The sequence below is a fragment of the Astyanax mexicanus genome, chromosome 19 (assembly GCF_023375975.1).
Source record: "Astyanax mexicanus isolate ESR-SI-001 chromosome 19, AstMex3_surface, whole genome shotgun sequence".
NCBI lineage: Eukaryota > Metazoa > Chordata > Actinopteri > Characiformes > Acestrorhamphidae > Astyanax > Astyanax mexicanus.
The window spans coordinates 13,956,379-13,981,467 of record NC_064426.1 but is presented as its reverse complement, the minus strand read 5'-3'; the positions used below and the strand labels follow the sequence as shown (position 1 = coordinate 13,981,467).

The 25,089-nt window shown below is 37.9% G+C and overlaps 1 long non-coding RNA gene across 7 annotated transcripts; it reads right to left on the bottom strand.

Annotated features, from left to right (window-relative positions):
* Positions 1–225: 225 nt before the first annotated feature.
* Positions 226–24,261, bottom strand: LOC103047244 (uncharacterized). 7 transcript variants are annotated; one of them, XR_007427249.1, is made up of 6 exons: positions 24,096–24,261; positions 23,493–23,985; positions 8,260–8,352; positions 7,545–7,669; positions 6,266–6,375; positions 226–2,460 (listed from the first exon to the last, which is right to left on the bottom strand). It is a non-coding gene; the product is annotated as an uncharacterized LOC103047244 (long non-coding RNA). The 7 variants fall into 7 exon arrangements; XR_007427247.1 differs by lacking the exon at positions 226–2,460 and having other exon boundaries at positions 6,220–6,375; XR_007427248.1 differs by lacking the exon at positions 226–2,460 and having other exon boundaries at positions 6,220–6,375; positions 7,545–7,666.
* Positions 24,262–25,089: the final 828 nt, after the last annotated feature.

Below are 25,089 nucleotides of genomic sequence, written 5' to 3'. Positions count from 1 at the left end.
CTGAATAGGTTGAGCTAAACTGCTGTAGGCTGAATGGGTGGAGCTAAACTGATGTAGGCTGAATAGGTGGGGCTAAACTGATGTAGGCTGAATGGGTGGGGCTAAACTGCTGTAGGCTGAATGGGTGGGGCTAAACTGCTGTAAGCTGAATAGGTGGGGCTAAACTGATGTAGGCTGAATAATTGGGGCTAAACTGCTGTAGGCTGAATGGGTGGAGCTAAACTGCTGAAGGCTGAATAGGTGGGGCTAAACTGCTGTAGGCTGAATGGGTGGGGCCAAACTGCTGTAGGCTGAATGGGTGGAGCTAAACTGCTGTAGGCTGAATAGGTGGGGCTAAACTGCTGTAGGCTGAATGAGTGGAGCTAAAGAGCAATAGGCTAAATAGATGGAGCTAAACTGCTGTAGGCTAAATGGGTGGAGCTAAACTGCTGTAGGGTAAATTGGTGTGGCTAAAGTGCTGAACTGGACTTTTTATATTTTATTGTAAAAAGGACCTGTGTTCTGTGGTATTGAGCTGTTTAAGGTGATCCCTGTGCAGGCTTTAAACAGAGGTGGGTTAATAAGCTAACAGCAGAGGCCTGCTGCTGATGTGTTCATTAGACAGTCAGCAGCAGCTAGTGGAGCTATACAGCTAATCAGTGCTAGCTATAGCCATCTTTGGCTGTTTTCTCACGACTGTTTATTAAGTGACTCATTTCTCACACTGGAGGATATTACTGCTGTGTGTTTGTGTGAGAGAGTGTGTGTGTCTGTGTGTGTGCATATGCAGTGTGGTCCATCATAAACACAGGGCTGTTAGTGCTGTGGGTCGCAGGGCTGGGGTTTTCGAGCGCAGTGAGAGATGCTGAAAATGCCTGACTATATTAAGCAACTCGCTTCACCAACCTTCAGCAACCTCTCTCTATCTTTCTCTCTCTCTCTCTCTCTCTCTCTCTCTCTTTCTCTCTCTCTCTCCCACACTTGTTCTCAAAGATTCAATGCTTCCAGATTCAAAGTAGCTTTATTGACATGACTGTATTTAAAACATGTTGTCAGAGCATTACAACAAAAACAATAACAACAAATTACTATAAAATAAATAAATAAAAACAAGAATTACATATAAATACTGTACATGTATAAACATAGCAATTATTAAAATACAGGTTTTGGCCAATTTACAAAAGGATATATATGAACTACATGCATATACTGTACTTACATACTTACATTTAAACACACAATCAGTTTCACAAGTATTAAAAAATACAAATACAAATAACAACAATAATTGTGTTAAAAATTACTGTGTTTTAAGTTCATTAATAAAATGCAAGAGTAACTGATTTATTAAAAAAAAAACAAGTAATGTACGATCTTTGGGTGTTTGTTTAAAGAGCTCTAATATTATTGTAAATGTTGAACAGTGAGGTATGGTGAGGCATGGTGAGGTAGGTGTTACACACTGATTCTCAGGTGGTGACGTGCTGATGTATACAGTGCAGCGAGGGGCCAATGTGCCCCTCTTTCAGAATTATCTCTAATTTTTTTAATTCCATAAGTAATAACCCCTCCATCTCCCCACCTACCGGAGTCTGAGCCTTTGAAATGTTTGTAAATGTGTCATTAATCTATACACAGTCCTATCAGATCTGAACACAGACATTAAAAAAAAATTAAAGATGCTGATATAATATAAAAAACACATTGTAAACATTTCTAAGACTATCTTGAACTTTGTAAACACAGGTGTTGTCCACATACAACTAATTTTGACTGAAACATGCCTCTTGTTACTTTTGCTTCTTTCACAGTGATCTAAAATATATTAACATACTGGGTATAGATATATTATGTGTTACTGTGTATACATATCTATTTAAAACATAGACAAAAACTTACAAGTATTTTGGTGGATGTTCCATTTATCCCACCCATAGGATTGCGGAATGAGAAGGACTAAATAAATAAATACTTAAATTAGGTCTGATTTATCTGTAAAATCTACTTGTTGTTAGTTGAATTTTGGGGAGTGAAGGAGGAAGCAGTGCAAGTTTTATGCTTGCTATATTTGGGTGATCATTTTGTGCAGTACAAACGTTTAATATGAATATGTGGTCTAAATAATAAATATATTGAAATACACAAAGCTTTAAACTGCTAATTAATTTAGGAGCATACTGAAATTAATATCTATATCTATAAGCAGTGGAAACATAATCTCTCTCTCCCTCTCTGTCTCTTTCTGTCCGTCTGTCTTTCACTCATCAAAACTGGTGATGTTCTCACAGGTAATAGCTCTCATAAAACAGTAGCTCTCATAAAAAGAGAGAGAATTAAAGTAAACAGTAAACGAAAAATAAAATAAAACAGGAGAAAAGGTTAAATAGTAATGTAAGGTAAAGAACAGTTAGGCTCTCTGGGACTCCCCGGTCACTGGCAGGTGCCTGTGGCATCACTGGGAATTGAACCTGCATACTCCTGATGACAGAACAAAGCAAAGCAAGTTTATTTGTACAGCGACTTTACCACCGCTGCAGTAAAGTGTTTTAGTAAGTGTTATTTTTATCTTGTTCACGATCAGATAAAATAGGGACTTGTATAATAGACAAATGTTCCTAATTTACAACATTTTTTTCTAATGTAACAACAAATGTTATTTTTGTGATTTCCTCATTTACAAAATTATTCAACCCCTTAAAGATTACCACTCTTCAGAACAGAAGTTTCTATCAGGTGTTTTTTCAATCATCATTGAACCTGTAAATGTGAATAGAACCATAATGAGCAGCAGTTAAGCAGATTTAGGACTAAAAAGATAGCAAAGACATTGAACATTTCAGAGACACAATTGGAAGCATAATTCACAAGTTTGGCAGAAATTGGACACTGTCGGCGACTGCTGTCTGGTACCTGAAATTCCCAGCTGACAGCTAAGGAATTTCTGCTCACATCTACATGTGTGGCTGGAGATGCCCCAGCTTCAGCACCAGCAGCACCCGCTGCGCCAGCTTCAGCATCAGCAGCGCCCGCTGCCCCAGCTACAGCACCTGCAGCGCCCACTGCTCCAGCTTCAGCAGCGCCCGCTGCCTCAGATTTAGCTTCAGCAGCTACCAATGCCCCCACTCTAGCAGAGTCTGCTGCCCTACAGTGCCAGCTCTGGCACCAGCACCAGCAGCGCCCGCTGCCCTGGCACCAGATTCAGCAGCGCCTGCTGCCCCAGCTCCAGCAGCACACACATACACTGCCAGTGCCCACCATGTCTGCTACAGTACTTGCTCCAGTGCAAGCAGTGCCTGCCACTCTGGTGGTACCCGCCACCCCTGTGTCCGTGCCCAGAACTAAGCACACTCCCAGGTCATGTGCTCCAGTCTGCCCTTCCTGTTGAGTCCCTGTCTTCTGCCCAGTCTACTGCTCCATCTGCATTCCTGTCCAGTCTAATGTCCCATGTCCAGTCCCAGTTCCCGCCCACTATACAGTCTTTTACCCAGCACCCTTTCCAGTCCTTGTATGTATCCCCTGTGTAGTCTGTTTTAATCCACTCTTCAGTGTACGGCCCCTATCCAGTCTCTGTCCCTGTTTAGCATCTGGCCCCCTGTCCAGTCTTTTGTCCAGTCTGCTTCCACTGTCCAATTTGTTTCCCCTGTCCAGTCTTTTGTCCATTCTCTGTTCCCGTCCACAGTCCAGTCCCCCAGTCTAGCATCCAGCCCCCTGTCTAGTCTACATTCCCTGTCCAGTCTCAGCCTCCTGTCCAGTCTATGTCCCCGCCCACAGTCCAGTCTCTGTCTCCGTCCACTGTCCTGTTTTCCTTCGTGTCCCATGTCTAGTCCTCGATCCTGTCACCTGTCTTGTTCTGTCTCTTGTCTTATCCTGTCCTCTGTTCTCCTTCCCTTGGCTCCTCTGGAAGTGGCACCGTTGAGGCGGGGTTATGTCACACTTTAGCATGTGTCTGTCTTGTGTCTTTCCTTTTTTTGGTCCTTCCTGCTCCTGTCCTCTGTTCCTTGTTTTTCCCATATGTTCCATGTGAAGCACCTGGCTCTGTTTTATGTATGGTCTTGTGTCCGCCTTAGCCCCGCCCTGTCATCTGTAACCCCGTCCCTCGTCTGTGCCTGTTCATAAATACCCCATGTTCCTTTGTTCTCTGCCGTGCTTTTTGTTTGTGTGTGTAAACCTCAGTCTTTATAAGCTCTAGTCTTTTGTTTGATTTCTCTTTGTTTGATACTTTATCCTTCTGTTTTGTGTAAGTATAGTTTCTGGTTTGTTTTCTTAATTTTTTTTTTTTTTAGCTTGTTGACTTATGCTTGTTTGTTTTAGTCTTATGGTTAATCCTTTGTTTTATAGTGTTTGTTTCAGTAGCTTCAGAGTTTGTTTTATTTCCCTAGTTTTTGTTCTTTGTTTGTTTGTGTTATGGAAAATAAGAGACTTGCATCTGCATCCTGCCTCCACTGTGTTACAATGTGTTACAATAGGTGCTTTTATTGCCTGATTGAAAACACATGATTGAAACACAGTTTAAGATTATGCACCGTTTACACTGCACACCATATATTTTAAATAAAATGAATCAAAACCTTCAGTCTGCCTAAAATGCCAAAAAGAGGTGGGTACCTATTTACAAATGTTTTGGTTCTGTCCTGTTATTGCCTCTTTCTGGAATAAAGAAAAAGCTTGAAAAAATATTCCATTGCACCATAGAGTGTGATCCATGTGTTACACAAGACCACGGAGTTAGGATCCAAATGCAGGTTTATTTACAGAGAGCAACACCAGAAAAAACAAAGCAGGCAAGGGAGATCCAAAAAATCCAAAAAAACATCATTTCTGTTTATTAATAAGGAAAGTTACTATGAAGCTGCAGTAAATACAGGAATCAATAGCATATTAATTAATACTTTTACTGCTGCGAGACATGCATGCACATAGAGTGGAGTCAGATATCAGCACTGTTCGGAGATCTTCTGTTGTAAAATCAATGAATACAGCCTGTGTTAACTATCTGGAATTAGATTGAAAGTCCAAAACATGCAAGTGTTTTCACACTGCATTGGAACCGAACCACGATTCAGTCTTTTTTTAGTCTGACCAGATTTTGTTCTGCACTCTGGTTTGCGGTATCTTTTACACCTGCTATTTTGGTTTGGACCAGGCTGAAAAGACATAAACAGGGTAGGTGTTAAAGACCCCTTAGATGGTCAAGTGCTTATCACACTAAGTACTCTCTCACCATGTTTAGACATTTTTAATGCTTACACAATTTTGTGAAACTGGGCTCTGACATTTAAACAACTGCTCCATTCAGGAACCTAGGTTTACAGTGTAAAAATCTGAATCTAAAATCACAATATATTATCCATCTTTCAGGTTTGTTGTGGTATTTTCCAGGTTATTTTTTACATTTATACAAAAAAAAATCGAAATAAATCATTGCTGTAACGCCTATTACCGTTTTTCACTTTTAGACACAATGAGATTCTGGCAGTTGATATTGGCATATTTATATCAGAATTTAATGTTGAAGTGACCAATAAAAATGCTCGGATTTCTATTAAAAGGAGTTCTTTCCATTTTCTAAAGTTTTTTCTCTTAACAGTAATACAGATTATACTGTAAAAACTACAGATCACATTTGAGCAGATGTAGGTAAACATAAAACCCAGTTTTGGTTAGTAGACCGTTTTCTGGATGTTCTTAAAACATTTATTTAACTTTTGTAAAATATTCTGGTATCGTTGCTGTAATTTCACTTGAATCAATGAATTCTTAGTTTAAGTTAACGAGGATTGCCAGATTGACACACATTTGCAAGTGATGGCGAGTCCTACTCTGTAGCTGATCAGAATAACATTCTTATTAGCTAGGAATGCAGTTAAAAGTAGGAAAACTAATTATCATTTTAAATAAGTTCATTGAGATTTGATGAGCTTATTTGTAAGAACAAAGCGCAGTTCCACATTTCTCCTAAAAACCTCCAGTAAATGCCTCAGTGGATGTGTTCAGTTTTACCACCAGCCCACCAGATTTAACCATCATTAAGCACAGATTTACCAAACCAAGTGTTGATATGATGAGAACTATAAATATAATATAAATATAGTCTTTTAAAAACACTGCTTTTTCTAATGAATGATGTTAATGTTCATGCTATGATTAGGGGTTTAGTATGCAAATAAAAACATAGTGCCCAGATAAGGAGTTATATATCTTAAATATATATATATATATACCATAATATATCTAAAATCTTAACACAGTAGAGAATATACCACACAGAAACACACATACACACACACACACAGCTGATGCGATGTCTTCACAGACGGCAGTGTTGTCCCACTTGGTCGAAGTCCTGAAATACTCTCCTTGGTCTGAGAGGCATAAATCAGTCAGCCATGGCCCCTGAATCCACACACACACACACACACACACACACACACACAGGGGAACTCAGATCATCAGTGCAGACCTGCAGCTATAAATATTAAAGCAGGAATATGAGGTTACTGACATTCCACAGTAGCACTACATTAGAGAGAGGTGCACATCTGACATGCTTTATTATTCCTAAATCATTTTAATAACATTTCAGCAGATTAACAATCAGTTGTGCGTCTCTTCTATCATTACTGATTTTAAACTATCTCAAATACACCAGCTTCTGTTTACCATTTACCATTCCCCAGTCGCACAGCTACATACATTACAAATCAGTTTGACAGTACAAACAGAATCATGCAAACGGCATCCTGAAGCATTCATAATGGATACTGAGTAATTAGCAATATACTACATTAGGAATTCCTAGTGGATACTTAAATAGTTGTGACTGACACAGATTAATTCTCAGTTCTTAGTTAATGAATAATTCATAGAGGATTATGAAATAGTTCATCATATATGTCACAGATAATTCATAATGTACAGAGAATAGTCCATAGTAGATACTAAATATTTTATTAAGAATATAAAATCATTTATAAAAGATACTGAATAATTAACTTATTATTATATACTGAATAATTCACTGTAGTCTTATATGTATTAGAAATGTATGTTTTGTATGTATGTTAAATGAATTAAAATTTGATGTCTATAGTCACAGAGTCAGTATAATAAATCTGGAGAGAGTCAGCTGAGCAGTTTTCCTGATAAAATCTGAATTGAGTGCTAAGCTTAGGTGCTACAACACTAATGCCTGTTTACTGAAGCATCACTTCCCCCGGCCAAGACAAACAACAGGAAGGTAAACAACCTGTTTTTATTTCAGACACAAACTCAGTGAGTGTGGCTTTTTTGCAGCTTGTTCCAGGAGGGCTGTGGGTAAAGAAGACCCGGTTAGTCTGTATTGATTTTATTTAGAGATTAAAAGATTTGTGGTGTAAATTAGATGTAAGTCTCTCAGGTTGAGTAGCAGGCGGGAGAAGGTGCTGATTAATTTTTGGCTGAAGTAATCACAGACTGTAACCAATTAGCAGCCTGAAAGCATTATTCAAACTCAAATAACCCCAGAAACAAAAACACACTTCAGCCCGCGCTGGATCCCCACATTAACCCACAGCTCGACCTACTTGTGCTGAGTCCAGCTTCAGTCTGCAGATAAAAAGGGCCAGCCCAGCCCAAATTTAGTCCACACAGAGCCGGGCCCCGACGTGCTGCTGGAGACCAAAAGAGAGCGCTGGACCTCTGAGACCTGCTGAGAGGAGGACTACATCATCTTATAGCATTCAGTATGAATAATTCCACTCTGAATTATTCAGCTTCACTATGAATTATTCCATATATACTATTAATTATTTTATATCCACTATGAATTATTTATTTTCTACAATGATATATTCAGTATCCACTTTGAATAATTTAAATAGTTTTTTTTTTACCATAAATCTTTCCATATAGTCCATTCATTATTCTGTTCCCATTAACTATTCAGATTCAAATATTTAGTGTCCACTATGAATTATTCAGTATCCACAATGATGTATTCTACAATGATGTATTCAGTATCCACTATAAATTATTCTGTATTTACAATGATGTATTTTGTATCTACTATGAATCATTCATTATCTACAATGATGTATTTTGTATCTATTATAAACAAATCAGAAACTGTCTGAACTTTCAGTGGAATCCAATATAAAAAATATTTCAAGTCATTTTATGGTGTTCCTTTTGATTTATTCTGAAACATGACTTTACTGATTAACAACATCTACAGTGAGAAAGGGGGCTGATGCTTTAACTCAGTGGTTCTCAAAATTAAAACTTTCAAGTACTACTTACACAGTCATCTAGACGTTTATTCCACACATATACAGGTTACAGGTCATATCTTTAGCCAATTGTTCTTCACCTGTTGTGTGAAGCTTTTGCAGGCTGTAAGTGTCAGGAAGGACGGGGTGACCCAGGCAGGGAGACGAGGAGACGGAAGCAAGTGCAGGTAGGGTGAAATAAATAATAATTTAATAAATAAATAACAAGTAAACAAAGAAACAAGGAACAAGTAAACATGTAACAAAGATAAATGAATAACCAAAAACCAAAACAAACCAGTGAAACTAGAGAACATAAACTAAACAAAACAAGAAGTACTAATGATAAACAAACAGGGAGTAAATAAACAAAGAAACAAACGAGGGACTGAATAAATACAAAACTAAACTGGGCAGGGATATATATATATACAAGGAAATAAACAAGAAGCTAAACAAGACTAGGAAAACTAAACTGAGCAGGGCAAGGGAGAAAATAATGGAAATAAACAGGGAACTAGAAATAAACAAGAAGATAAACAAAGGACAAGGGCTAAGGCTATGAAATACAGAGATAACTATGGAACACGAGAACGACAAAACAACAGAGGTTAGTGCAAAGACCGACGGAGACAAAGTGGCAGAGGAGGGCTATTTATAGTAACATGAAACACACAAGAATTGGAAACACCTGGGGAAGGGGCGGAGCTACATATGAGACACGTGGTGGAAATCTACTGAGACAGGAGACACAGAGGAGTACAGGTCACGTGGGGAAAACACAGAGAGACATGAGACAGGGCTAAGACGTGACAATAAGTTAGTATTGTAAGCTGTTTGATAGGTTATTGTTTCTGGTTAATACAGTATTCCTCCTAAAATCTCAGAAGGATTTACACAGAGGAAAACAACAAGAGTGCCAAGCAGTGAACTCAAGTGTTTCTACCTTATTTACCTATTAACTGTACTGCAGAAACTGGTGTGAACTGTTGGTGACTGGTTGGTTGATATAAAGTTAGGCCTATAAATATTTGTACAGTGAAAATATCTTCATGATTTGAGCTGTAAATCCCACCACACTGGATTTGAAATGAAACAAATAAGATGCAATTGCAAGATGCAAGTGTAGACTTTCAGGTTTATTTCAAAGCCTCCTAATTTCAGGGGCTCAGACGTAATTGGACAAATTTACTCTACCATTTAATAAAATGTTAATTTTTAATAATTTGTTGAAAATCCTACCTAAAGTCTGGAACCCACTTACATCACAAACTCTGGGTTTCCTCCTTTATGATGCTGTACTGCAGCTGTCTTTAGTTGTTGCTGGTTTGTGGGTCTTTCTACCTCTAATTTTGTCTTAAGTAAGTGAAATGTTGCTTTATCGGGTTGAGATCCGGTGGTTGACTCGAACACTGCAGAATATTCAACTTCTGTGTTTTATACTTTTGGGTTGCTTTCACAGTATGCTTTACGTCACTGTCCATCCCTGTACGGTTCAGACCTGTCCAATCAATCTTGCTGCATTTGGTTGAATCTGGGGAGAAAGAAAATCCCTGTACTCTTTAGAATTCCTCCTTCTGCTTCTGTCACATCATGGTGACCCAGTGACATTGGAAGCCATGCACGCCCATGCTCCCACCATAATTAACATAGGATGTGGTGAGCTTTGTGTCAAGCTGTTCCAAACCTTCTCTATATTATCTCATACCCATTATTCCAGTACAGGTTGATCTTAGTTTCATATGATTAAAGAATGCTGATCCAGAACATGGCTGGCTTCTTTAAATGTTGTTTTGGTTAAGTCTAATCTGATCTGTTTCTTAATGATTTGTACCTTGTGGTGAATCCTCTTTTTTCGCTCTCATGAAGTTATCTTAGTAGTATTAAAGCTTTTTACTCAAATGTAAAAGTACTGCTTTTAAAACTAATTATAGTATAGAAGTAAAAGCAATGTAAGAAAAACAATTTCCATTAAGGACAAAAGTTTAGGCTGCATCACAGGGTCCCATAGTGCACTATCCACTCACCTCATTAAAACACATTTTTCAATAATGACTATAATGTTTAAATGTTAAGGTTTATTTGCAATGCACTTGGCTCTCTGTTTCAGCTGCATATATGCCCACTGAAAATAAATGTATTTTAGTACATACAAATACATTAAAGAAGCTTGGCTGGATGTAGGCCTGGACAATAATTTGATATCAGTAGTTATAGCAATAAGAAATGTTTCAATAACGGTGATATAATTTTTGTGGTATATTGATATGTATTATATCTGATGGGGACAGGTTTTTTACTCACGTCAGTTCGAGCTGAACACAATGAGCCTAAAATGTCCCACGCTGGAGTGGAGCTGTTAGACTCACTTAGGCTCGGCTCCAGCGCAGGACATTTTAGATGCAAAATGAGTGACCATGAAGCTTCCACAAGTGATTAAATAGAAGACATAGTTGAGGGAGGCAGGTTTAATTCAGTGGGGGGGATTTGGTTTGGCTTTCAAAAGTCCGATCAACTTCAAACTTCAGCTTGCTGCAAATTGTGCTGGAGAGTGGAGCCGACTAAAAGCGGTAATACATCTAATCTGTTCCAACAAATTCAAACAATTCCACTACATACAATATGAAGCCCTTTTTAAGCTTATGTTGTAACTAAGTTATTCATAGTTTTTTTTTATTATTTTATTTTTAATTTTCCTATTTTCTCCCCAAATTACACAGCGAATTATAGGGGGACTACATGTGTGTGATACATGTGAAGTCAGCCACTGTTTCTTTTTGAGCTGCTGCTGATGCAGCATTGCCGAGTAGCCAGCGTGCTTGGAGGAAAGCGCAGCGGCTCGGCTCCGATACATCAGCTCACAGACGCCCTGTGCTGCGGACATCACCATGGGAGTGATGCGGGGAGAGAGCACCATCTCCCGGAGGGAGCAAGGCCGCTGGCGCTTGACGGCAAAGCTGCGTGAGCTGGGGTTCGAACTTGCGACCTCCCACTCATAATGGCAGCGATTTAGACTGCTTGACCACTTGGTGCCCCAAGTTATTCATAGTTGATAAAGCCTACAGGTTTGCTTATTTGACGGGGATATACAGTACTGTGCAAACGTTTTAGGCAGCAAAGCAAATTACACTAATTCACAGTAATCTCAGCAATATTTTTACCTGAAAAAAGCACCACATATGATTTGAAAAGATGCAAATAAATATACATACAGTAAAACGTAACAAGGAATTTTCATTTTTAACTAAGTATATTATATCCTGTGAGCCAAGATAAAGAACAAAGTGTAGTTCCAGATTTCTCCTGGATGCTGGATAATAACAGCTTAGTCTCTTTATTTAATTTAATTCCTGGCACTGAAAAAATCCATCTGGTTGATACTGAAGAACTCTACATGGGTCTTTTGCCACAAGCTTTATCTTAAATTAGGCTATAGTAAACTTCATACAGTAAGCCAATCTTGTATTGTTCACTTTAACATTTTGTTTCTTTTAAAATGTTTCTTTTATGGTGAATTGTATTTAACTGTATTTAACTGTGTTAGGAACACTAAGATGTTATATGATCACCACCCCTTCTCATCTCCAACTCCCCAATTCTTCCCAAAAGTATTGACTAAAGCACCATCATTCCAGAGAACACAGTTCCACTGCTTCACAACTCTTTTGCACATATATAACCACCATTGGGTGTAACCTGAAGGGGTCAAAATATACTTCTTTTTACACAAGTTACAATAAGTCTATGGGCTTTACAAAAAATTATCATAAAATTCACAAAAAATCACTCTCACATAAAAAGATTCCACCAGATCTATTCTTGCCAGTTTCAGGTCCTTTCAGAATGGGCCATTTAAGGGCTCTGACACCTTTATAGAAATGAGCTGTGGCTGGCCACGTCCCATATTTATGCCGTTAGTGTTAGTGTTAGTTTGTGCTAAACGTGCGAACAAGCTAGTACATGATTAACTGTGAAAGAATCACAAATCTCAATTATTTGATCGTCTGCTTACTTGCCGCAGACAGTAGGTATGTCAGGAATCTACCCAGGCAGGGAGACGAGGAGGCGGACACAAGTGCAGGTAGGGCGAAATAAATAAATAATTTATTAAATAAATAACAAAGAAACAAGTAAACACGTATCAAAGATAATAAACCAAAACAAACGAGAGGAACTAGTGAACATAAACTAAACAAACAAGAAGTACTAAATATATATATATATAAACAGGGAGTAAATAAACAAAGAATAACCAAAAACCAATAACCAAAATAAACAGTGAAACAAAATAACATAAACCTAAACAAACAAGAGATACAAGAAATAGACTAACAGGGCTAGGGATATATATACAATCGAAGGACTAGAATTAAACAAGGAAATAAACAAGAAGCTAAACTAGGTAAAACTAAACTAAGCAGGGCAAGGGAGGAAAAACAATGGATAAAAACAGGAAACTAGAAATAAACAGAAAAACACAGAATAAGGAGCAAGGGAAACAAACTAGGAATAAACACGGAACTAGGGCTTTAGCAACACAGAAACGCGGAGAGACAGACAACAGTGGAAGGTGCAAAGACCGACGGAGACAAAGTGGCAGAGGAGGGCTATTTAAAGAAACAGGAAACACACTATAATTAGAAACACCTGGGGAAGGGACGGAGCTACAAATGAGACACAGGTGGAAAAGTACTGAGACGGGAGACACAGGGGAGCACAGGTCACGTGGGGAAGACACACAGAGACACGAGACGAGGCCAAGACGTGACAAGGTACAGATCCCTCCATCAGATGAAGTCTGAGTGCTGGCTAATCCTGCTGTGTACTGTCTGGGGTTCTCAACCAGCAGACTGAAAAGGCATTTCTTCAACTGATCTAGTGGGTGGGGTCCTGGTAGGGGTTGACTGGTGAGGAGTGGTGCCAGGGGGGTTCTATGCGGGTTTTCATATGGTGACATCTCAATAAAGGGCAATTCATACTTCGTTGTCGAGCCAACTGCATAGCCCAATGCACACCTTCCCAGAAAAGCAGCCAGTGAGAAGAATAAATGTGCCCCACTGCATACGGCACCCAGGCAGCCTTAAGGGAAAACGAAACTCTTTCAGCCGACTTACAGAATGTTTTTTTGAGTGTTTATGGGCAGTTTCCCCAAAATGAAATACAATTGCACACAAAAAGTGAGTTTTGCATATGTCCCCTTTAAAATAACTAAACGCAGACAACAGAGGTTTTTTTTTGTGCTTGGCCAATTTAATGTAAATAATTGTATTAATAAGAATGAGTGTCTACAAACATTAAGACATAGCCTAGATATAAAAAAAGATCTTAGAGCACCTTAGTAGGCGAAGCCTTGAAAGTGAAAAGTGCTGCAACCATTCAGTCAAACCTTTATAAACATTAGTGTGTGTTCTCTCATTCTCAAATTATATTTTCATGTTTATTTTTTTGAAAAGTTTGCTTTGCTGCTTAGAAACCTCTGGCCTGTAGTGACTGCACAGTTTCGGTAGACTGAACACACACACAAACACAAACTCTGTCCACTTCAGTCCAAAATCAACACTGAAGGCTTCGGTGTGTCTAACTGATCCAGCCGGAGTGTGTTACCACAATCCAAACGGCCCCGCCCCCTTTTCTCTCCTTCGTAGTCTTATGTCAGCATTTACTCCTGACACACATACACACATATGCACAGATGGCTCTGCTGGGTTCACACTTATCAGAGGAGGAAAGACATTATTTACAGCCACTCTTCTTCCAATATTTCAGTACACTCAAGAAAATGCATGAGGAAGTGTGTTTAGCTGGCTGGCTAATTAATCATTAGCTAACTGTTCTATATTAATATTGCTCTAATACTTAAACATGTTCCTATAACTACCTCTGTTTTAATAATATTACGTCTGTAATTAAATTAAATCAATATTGTCTATCAGCTCAATCAGAGTCATATTTGTGTAAGATCCTGTCAGAGACCCAAATCCTTTTTTATACAAATGCTGCTTCTGTATTTCTCAGCTTGTCCAGAAAGGAGCTTACATTGTGGTATGTATTTAGAGCAGTGGAGTAAAAGTGAATTATACATCCCAACCGTAGGGTTAGCCCAGGAGCTGCAAACGCAAATTGAATTGAATAACTTTAATAACTACTAACCTTAGGTGTGTGTGTGTTTTTCCTCTAACTGAGATACATATCAACAGAAACAGCTCACTCAGCTTTAGGGAATTTACTGAGAGACAATTCTATTCCAGCAGATTACTGTGTGTGTGTGTGTGTGTGTGTATTAGTCAGTCTCAGGGTGTGGTTGGCTCTGAGTCACCAGACTCGCCTGTCAGCTCATCCACTATAACGTGCACATGCTCACACACACACATGTACACAGATGCACACACAGAAACACAACCATAATTTCAGTTTATTCTATAAACCTCCCTTTTACTTACACTGATTGACCATTTAATGAGAAACACCTACATTAGAGGGCCACAATCAGATATTACTGGGAGGTGGACCACTCTCAGCTCAGCAGTGGTAGCAGCATGGTGTTGTTTACTGCAGTGTAGTGCTGGGCGATAAAACGATATCGATAGTTATCGAGGAAACTATATATCGCGATAAGTCGGGGCGAGAAATTCGATAAACTAAATTTTCTATTTCCCGTTTAAGTAGCGTTGTGAAAAGGCGCAGCACGAGATCAGGCAGCACGCTGAACTGCTGCTCAGCCCAGTACAACCCCTCCCCTCCCCTCTCCACCATCCCCCTCCGCCCCACCCCCCGAGCCCCTCCACTCTGAACTCCTCACATAGCGGCTCCTTCTCTCCCATTTACTGGATAAACTTCATTTATACTATTCAGCGGCGCTACACTGGAAAACTCACCTTTTAAATATGAGGCATGCGTCTCCAAGATATTTAGAGAGGTGAGCTTGTTCAGATTTCTGAAGGCAGGTAAACGCTGCTCTGTTTGCTGCTAGTTAGATTAGCTTGTCTCCAGTTTAAAGTTAGCGATGTTTAGGTGTAAAAGGGATCTGTGCAATCTGTCATCATTAGCTAAGATGCTTTCACTGCTTTTTACATTCTAATAAACTAATGGGTAACGCACGTTAGCCGTGTTAATCCACGTTTCGTGTAAATTAAGGTTAACTTCAGCACGAGTGAGGGGTTAGTATATAAACACACAGAAAGGAAGCACTTTCCATCTTTTTTCCTAACTCTCACTGTTTCTGTTAGAAAACCCTGAGGGCAGCATTCTCCTCTGTCTTTGTGTTTTATAGTTTTTAACAGATAGAGAGTCTGTTATGCTGGATATTTTACTAAATACAGAAGATTATATAATCTGTCTAGCTGTATTTGAACTGAGCTAAACATTGCTGTTACTGAACTGGAGTTTTAAATACACTTAAGTAATGTAAGTCTAGTCTACTGAAAGCCAGTAATGTTAGTATAAATCTGTACTGCAGTAGAAGTGGATCATTTCAGAAACTTGACTTTATTCCTCCCACCTCCATTATAGGCCACTTTTTTTTAAAATATTTAAATGTTAGCTTAATTTAAATGAAAAAAAAACTAAAGGCTCTTATTTAAAAAAAAAACATAAGCAGTAAATTATCTAAAATTACAACAAATAGAAAATAGAAAAACAGTAAAACATATGTAATACATACTTTTTATATGACCAAAATTAAACTAGACTGAAATCTGACTAAAACTAATAATATCCGATAGACTAAAATGTAACTAAAACTATTATACATTTTAGTGAAAAGACTAAGACTGTATCAAAATCACCTGTCAAAATGAACACTGTGATATACTCTTGTATTTTGCTTTATGTAGTTGCCTGCATTCAGGGAGGGGAATGATCTTTTGATTAAATATAATTTTATAAAAATAAATAAAGTGTTATTGCAATTTAAATTAAACAGACATATAATGTAAAGGGTCTTACATATTTTTTAGTTTATATATTTGTCCCCTTTTTAAAATTAATTTAAAAGCTGTACCCACCTGGCAAGATGTTAACATCCTAGTGTCTGTCCACAAGGCTCTGAGCCTGCTAGTGATTTTGTCCATAACTCCCTTATTCTGTCACTTCTGAGTAAAAATAGAAACCTTTAAGTGTAACAGAAAGTGATTTGATTTATATCGTGATACATATCGATATCGGCTGATATGAAAAACTATATCGTAATAAGATTTTTTTCCATATCGCCCAGCCCTACTGCAGTGTGTGTGTTTGTGTGTGTGATGTTAGTACCAATGTATCAGGCACAGCACTGTTCTCTTGCAGCCTCACCCCTGGCTACTGTATAAAAAACCCTTAAAACTACTCCCACTGACCACTTTATTGGAAACCCCTGCCCTGTAGGTCCACCTTTAGCCACTTTATCAGAAATCCCTTCCTATACAGCTCCACCTATTCTGCACTGTTTGGAAAACACCTTCATTTTATGTCCACCCTGGCCATTGGAAACTGATGCACACGCACAGCTTGCAGATTCCTTGTATAGAAGTATTACCAGTAGAATAGGCCTGTTTGCAGCATATAAGTGGAAACCACTGGAACCATGTTGTCACAATTGACCCAGGCAGGGGTAAGGGCGAAAATAAATGATTTATTAAATAAATAACAAAGAAACAAAGAAACAAGTAAACACGTAACAAAGATAATAAACCAAAATAAACGAGGGAGACTAGAGAGCATAAATAAACTAGAGATAATGAAAATAATAAACAAAAAGGGAACATATACAAGGATCTAGGGAACATGAAATAAAACAAGAAACTAGAAATAAACAAGGAAATAAACTATAAACGAGAAAACAAGAAATAAACAAGAAACAAGGAACTAAGGCTATGAGGGACACTGAGAAACGCTTTGAAACACGAACGAGAGAGAGACGAACGACAGGTGAAGGTGCAAAGACCGACGAAAGACAAGCGACAAAGGAAGGCTTTATAGCACACAAGGGAAGTGGAAACACCTGGGCTAGAGGGCGGAGCTACAATTGACACAGGTGGAAAAGTACTGGGACAGAACACAGGGGCACAGGTCACGTGGGACACACACAGAGACATGAGACAAGACCAGGACGTGACACATGTCTAATGCCAGCCATGGGCTACAGGGGCATAAAGCCCCCCAGCACTGTTTTCTCTGAAATGATAGTGCTCCACTCTTACAACAATACTCCAACATCTAAAAGTTAAAAAAAAATCTTTCCTGGACAGAAGATACACTTACTCCAACAAAAGCAGGATAAACTCTTTTTATCTCATATCAGAAAACATTGGTGGACATCAGATTATTTGTGGACATGTCATAAATGGTTTTAAGAAGATATTTCTTCTTAAGAGCGGATGATTGAGGTGTATTGAGTGAGGATACTGTTCTGACTAGGTGAGGATAACCACTGTGTATCTTTAAATCAGTGCAGTGTGGTAATAAAGTAGTTTCTGTGTTTTGTATATGCTCTTCCAGTCTACATGGCATATATTTGGATTAGGGTTTTAGCTTTAGATGTGTTTGAGATTAGGCTGATCCGCAGGCGTGTTTAGACTGGAGCCAGTATTCTACGGTCATGCCCCGCTGAACATTGCAAGAGCAATAAGGATTTTTAGGGGCATTATGACTGGGTTAATAAAACACAGCTGCCCCTAAAAGTCCCTCATTTTTCTTGCTGGCTTTTGGTTCCTCGCTCGCTTCTTCTCCAAAGAGGTTCTCACACACGGGGGCCACAGTAACCCACTCCTGAACACACTCGCAGAGTTTAAATTAGGAATTCTGTCTACCGCTCTCATGCCAAGCCTTTATAAATGGCTGTTATAGGTAGAGGGGTGGGGGTGGGGGGTTGCTGTGGGATTTAAGTGAGGAGCTGAAGGGGGTCACTGAGTTCAGCATGTTTCTCTCTATGTGTTTCTGTCTGGAACGTGCACTAAACCAAACGCTGCAAAAACAGCACATCCTGGCAGTAGAAGTATAATATAGTAAATACAATAAAGTACAAGAATAATTAATACATGCCTATTAATTAATCCTATAATTACCACATTTACATTACATTTAGATTATTATAACACAGAAATGTATTATAGTAATAGTATTATAGTATTGTAAACATTAAATTGTCTGTGTATAGTAAAGTATTGTAAATATTTAAATATAGTAAAGTAGTCTTAAAGGAGAACTCTGGTGTGAAATGAACTTTGGGAATATTATAATAAGTCCAACATTTTGTCAAATAACCCACCTTTATTCACCCCCAGCATTCCAAAATACAGCAATTTTACATTTGCATGGGCAACACTTTGCTCCTATCACTAGCATTGTAAGCCTGTTTAGCATTGGCTAAAAGTGCTGTATTTCTGAATTCTGGTGGTGAACGGAGGTAGGCTATTTAACAAAAGTTTCACTAGACCCCAAGTCCACTTTACACTGGATTTCTCCTTTAATAGTGTAAATTGGAATATGAAATTTGTCAGTCTACAATATATTTACCTATATTATATCATAAAACACATTTTAATAAGAAAATAAAGCATAGTTAATTCACCTAGTACATATTGTGCCAATAGTGCAGATTGATTTGACTTGAATTGAATTTACAATATCATATTTACTATAATATAGACAACATACACTGACATGCCAACAGTCATGGGAAAGCAGTATGTAAATTGTTCATCTAGTGGATTTAACTTGTGAGTGAGGCTGAAAACTGACCAGTTTGCTAATGGGAAGGAAACTTATTGAATTATAAATTATAAGAATTATGAGAGTTTGAGCGAGGCCTGATAGTGGGTGCCAGATGGAGGAGCAGCTTATTTTATTTCAGAAACTGTGCAGGCATTTAACATTCCACAATCCACAGTATCATGTGTATACCAGGAATACATCATAGAATACATTACCACCAACAGTGGACAGCACAGATTGTGATTGTGACTGGCAATGTCTGGCTAGAATTGTCCATGAAAATAACAAGTAACTGTGGCCGAAACAACATACATATTCAATGCAGGAGGTACCATATGGGGTGTAGTGTTTGTAGCTTCCATGGGACACAATACTAGTCCTTGTCCCAGACTTTGGCATGTAAGTATTCATAACAGTTTTATACAACTGTAGTTGTATGTAGTTTTATACAAGTAGGGTTGGATGATATATCGAGTTTTTAGGAATTATGGATACATTTTCATATTAGTTATAAGATAAGCCAATATCGTTTATATGGACTATATATATATATATATATATATATATATATATAAATATAAACAATCGAGACATTAGTCCTAGTATAGCACAGTACATACAGTATAGTATATTATAAAATATTTAAGTGAATAATTTACTACATAAACCATGATGCATAATACATCTTTATAATACATCTTTTTTTTACTTTTTAAATAAGTTTTTATAATTATTATTATTATTATTATTACAACAGGAAATTGTACCTAATTATGTAGCTGAAGTGTGGTGGTGCTCCATGGCAGCTGTATTCATGGTCGGGTTTAAGTGGAGTTACTGGTACTGAGAGCTGGTAGTCCTGTACAGTATCAGCATCTCTAATCAGCCCTGCTGGGCTTAATCCCAATAACTCTGCTTGCAAACAGCACGTATACACACACACACACACACTCTCTCTCTTTCACACACACACACAAACTGCAGAAACGACAACAAACCTGAAAGGCCTTCAGAGGCATTACACAACCCAACATCTGCACAGCATTATCCCTTTAAATCTGCAGCTCTTCAGCACTTTCAGCTGAACAACCCTCAGAACGGTGGAACCAAATCTGTCACAAGCATTGAGCATAAACCTTTCACAGGTTTGACTGTAATATTAAACTTTAACTTTCACGTTTCCATGTTCCTTTTACCTCCATTTACCTTCTAGCGTTTAGCCTAGTAGAATATGCTAAATCAGTCTTTAAGTCTATTACTTGATGCTGCCAGCGCTAAGAGGAGGAAGGTTACCATAGTTGTCATTCAAGATGTGAAGAAGCTTCACCACATCTTTTTAAACTAATGTTAACACAACAGCACTGGAGCTCAACATTAATTCAGAGCAGTGTACAGCCAGACAAAATTTCTTGAATTACAATTTGAGTGATTTGTTGTCTAGCAGGAGAAATTTAAGTATAAAGTTAGCTACAAATTTATTTTCTTGCATATTTCTCCCAAGTCCATTTTTCCTAAAATATCATAATTTTTTTCATATGTAACTATTTAATGAGCTATTACTGACAGCAGAATTGATTAAAGTTAGAATTTCCTTTGAATTAACGAACTCTAAAAAAATAGTGCAGCAGATCACATGAGCCAGAAACTGGGACTTTGTAGGCCAGTTGAGAGTTTAGATACTCACCTTGCCCGCAAAGACCCAACCTCTAACACACGCAACACACGTTTACATATTAACACAGGGTAACACTCTAATATGTTAACATATTTTAAGACAATCTAATACAAGCTAACATGCAATATGTAATAACATGTTATAAAATATGCTAACGCATTGTAATGTGTGTCATACATCAATCATACATTAACACACTCAACCTCATACACTAATTCACTAACACACACAATGACACACTGTAACACATACTGATAGTAACACTCTAGTGCACACTAACACACTACTAAACTAACACTTTAACACTGACACACTCTAACACAGTCACACACATGTAAGAATGCTAAAATCTACTCTAGAAAAATCTATGTAGTTGAGGGGAAAACCGGAGTAGAACTATTTATTATTGCAAATGTGAGATTTGCAGTTTTTCAGTTTGACATTTTGGCAGATTTGTGGTGCAGAAGTTCTCTACTTTCACAACAGACTTCAGATCTGAAAGTTCTGTTCAGCTTGTTTAACAGCAGATAAACAGAAACCAACCATCGCTTAGTTTGTGTCTAAAAATTCAGTAAGTATATTAGTGTTAGCCTTAATTTTGATATTATATTTTATAATATGATTTTTGTTATATTATGTAAATGTTCTGAAAACTTTAATAAAGTTTTTTTTTACACTCGCAAACCCCAAGAGATGTATAAAGTACTAGAAGATGGGGACTTGAGTAATAGTACAAGTGCTCAATTAAAACATCTATTGAAGTGAAAGTATTAAACTCAGAAATATGTAGTGAAGTAAAAGTGTAAGTAAGAGAAAATAAAATACTCCAGAAGATACAGATACAGCACATTAACTACTTAAATACAGTTTTGAAGTAATTCTACTTATTACTATCAGTGGCGTGCACAGACATTTGACATCACGCCTCTGATTACTATACATCTTTGCAAACGTTACACACATTTACACACACTCCTACTCAAAGGTTCTTTAGGACACCAAATCACTTTGTAGAGAATACAAGCACCTTTGTTTTTAAGAATGCACTCTACATAAAAGGGTTGTACGTAGCACAGAAAATTGTTCTTTAACTTTTAAAGACAGTAAAGCACTTTTGGTGATATACAGAACAATTGTTTTTCAAAAAAGGTTCTAAATGGAACAATCTACACACTTTTATTACACAGTAAAATCCATAGTGTTAAAATATTACACACTATAAACATTTTCTCCTATCCACACTTCTATCATTCTCAGAGTTGGTGTTATTTGACAGGGTTCTGACTGAAATTAATTGTTAGGCCTAGTTATGTTTTAGTGTATATTTAATTAATGAAATATATTTAATCTAATTTGTGTATCTACTGAATACAAAGCAGTGGATTGGGAGCTTGGGAATTGTCGTTTGTAACACAGATGAGTTTTACTAATATGTATAGATACATGGTTTGTTTCAGTAACTCAGTGACATTATGTGACATCAAATGTGATATTATATTTATTTATTATAAAGATGTATAACACACAATGTGATCTATGTTAAGTGCTTACAGCCAATGAAAACACTGCACTGGCTTTAGACTTGATATAACACAGTGGAGCAACACCAGCAGATGACATGTCTCTCCAAACCATCACTGATCATCAGTAAATTTTGCATTTCTTTTTTAAATCAATAGACCAGAGTCTGGAGGAAGAGTGAAGAGGAACAGTCCAAACTGCTTGAAGTTTAGTGTGAAGTTTCCACAATCAGTGATGGTTTGGAGAGCTATGTCATGTCAACTATTCCAGGTGAAAATACCAAGAGGGTGCAGATTTCAACACAGCTAAATATGGCTACTTAATTAGTGCTGGGCAGTTTTAATTTCACCTCCAGTATGTATTTTTCATGTACTGCCATAGTGCAGCATAGCTGAACAAACAGTTGTAACACTTCAACAGGCAGCAAATTATACAATAATCTTGGCCATGCAGAGCACTGTGTGGAGCAGAACAGACAAACAGCATGCTAGCTTGCATTAGCCAGGTTAGCATAAAAATTGCCTCAATGCTTTATTTATTAATTGGAGAGCCAATGGAATTGTGACTGATAATGCCCTGGCTTCAAGAATAACATATTTTAAGTTGATATTAAACCTGTCTCTTACTTGTTAGCATGTCAATAGAACATTTAAGAAACATCTCTTTGAATACTTAAACATTGAGTATTTTAGGTTTGTTTGTAGTGTTTATAGAACTGTCTTATATATTTATTTTTTAAAAGGAAATAGGAATATAAATTTAAATATTGTGCAACTGTTTTCTTTTTTACAAATGCTGACTGATTTCTTTATATATTGTGTAATTTTGTGGCACAAAGAAAACTTTAATCAAAGCCTAATTTACAGCCTTCGTGTTTTTTTTTTTTTTTTTTTTTTTACATATTCCTGATAGTAGAATAGTTAGTTTTTACACTGTAATTAACTTTGTAAGTAACCTTGGCGTTAAATCCAACTTAACTATTAAATGTACCACGCTCATATTTACTGTTTTAAAAATGTAAATTCCTTGTATATAGAACTATTTATAACACCCTTTTTGTGGCTGTGTATTGTTAGAAGTTTTGTTTCGTATGTGGAAATGTGGAAAGTTTAAAAAGGAATTTGACATTTTACACTCTTATGAAACGACTTATTTATACGTATATGTAGTTTAAAACAAGGGATCTACACAGAACTGTGACTCAAATAACCATTTGAACCATGTTTGTTTCTAAATCAGGACTACACAAAAGATATTCTATCACTCTCAGAGTCAAGCAACCTATTTTAATACATTACTGAGCTCTGTTTGTGAGAATAAAGTCTGTATATTAGCAGTTGTAGAGTTATTGAAGCTGCTGGATTGAAAAGTCCTACCTGATGATTTGGAGCTGTCGGCAGGGTTCCTCAGCATTAGCTGCACATGTGCTGCTGGACAGAGTTGTGAACAAGTCCGGACAACTGTGCAGCTCCAGCTTTGACACACATTACAGCAGCAGGTCCAGTTCAGTCCAGAACTCCAGCCCGGTTCTTCGTCAGGGCCGTGTTTCCCCACAACACAACGCTGGACGCAGTTGGAGCACAAGTGTGAGGAACTGTGAAGCTGCAGGTTTGCAGGACGTTACTGGAGCTCCAGGAAGGAGGACCTTACAAAATCTCACAAACTAAGTGTGGTCCAGGTAATCCAGCCCAGTCTGCTCGAGTCCAGTTCAGTTCCTCTGCTCCAGTTCTCTCCCAGCAGAAGCACATTTCCTCCACAGAAGCAGCAGAAGCTCCAGCACTGAGTCACTCTGTTGGAAGCTGCAGCCCAGTCCAGAGATCCAGACCAGGTCATCCAGCTACTTCAGTAAATCGGCCAGTCGCTCCATCACTAAAGTTACATGTAAAAAAAAGTGTTTAGCTTAGCTTCTTTATTATTATTTTTATTTATTTATTTATTTTAATAAATGTAGTTATTTACTGCAAAAATGTAAATTTTACCTGATTTTGACCTGTGTGTGTCCAGTTAAGTGACCCAGTCCAGTTAATCCTCTCCAGTCCAGTTTAGAAATTACCCTCAGTCCAGTCCAGTAAACCTATTCCGTTCACCCTTTAAGTCCTGTAGGTCCAGTAATTGTCCATGAGTTTCTGCACAGAATAAAACTCCTCTCTACTGCCTGACCTTAAATCCCCCAATCTCCACTGCAGCTCCACCCTTGGTGGAACTTCATTTAGAACTTCTCCAAGAACACTCCCAGAACACTCCCAATGCATTCCCAGAGCACTCCCAGTGCATCTCCAGAACATTCCCAGAACACTCCCAGACAACTTCCAGAACATCTTCAGAACACCTCCAGGGCACTACTGAACACTCCCTGGATGCTACTGAACACTCTCAGGAAACTCCTGAACACTACTGAACACTACAATGACACTGTACACTCCCAGGAAATTCCTGAACACTCCTATAACACTACTGAACACTAACAGGAGACTATTGAACACTCCCAGGAAACTTCCGAACACTCCTATAACACTACTTAACACTCGCAGAAGACTACTGAACACTCCCAGGACACTACTGAACACTCCAGGAGGCTACTGAACACTCCCAGGACACTACTGAACACTTTCAGGAGGATATTTAATACTCCCAGGATACGATTGAACACTCCAATGGCACTACTAAACAACCCAGGGGACTATTTAACACTCCCAGTGTATTAAGATGCTTGTGTATTTGAGAAGGTGCATTTCTATGTGAGTGTTTGTGGTTCTGTGTGTTCAGGGTTTGTGGGTGTGGTTTTATCTGTTGAGGAGCTGCTGTGTTAAACTCACAGTTCTAACCTTCTGATATTTACATTTTAAGCTGAATTACAGTTTTTATGGATTGTTTACACACATTTTCTGAATGCATCTCAGAACTCCACACACCAATCAAACACACACACAATGGCCAAAACCCCTCAATTCTCCTGCAAAATTAAACTTTACA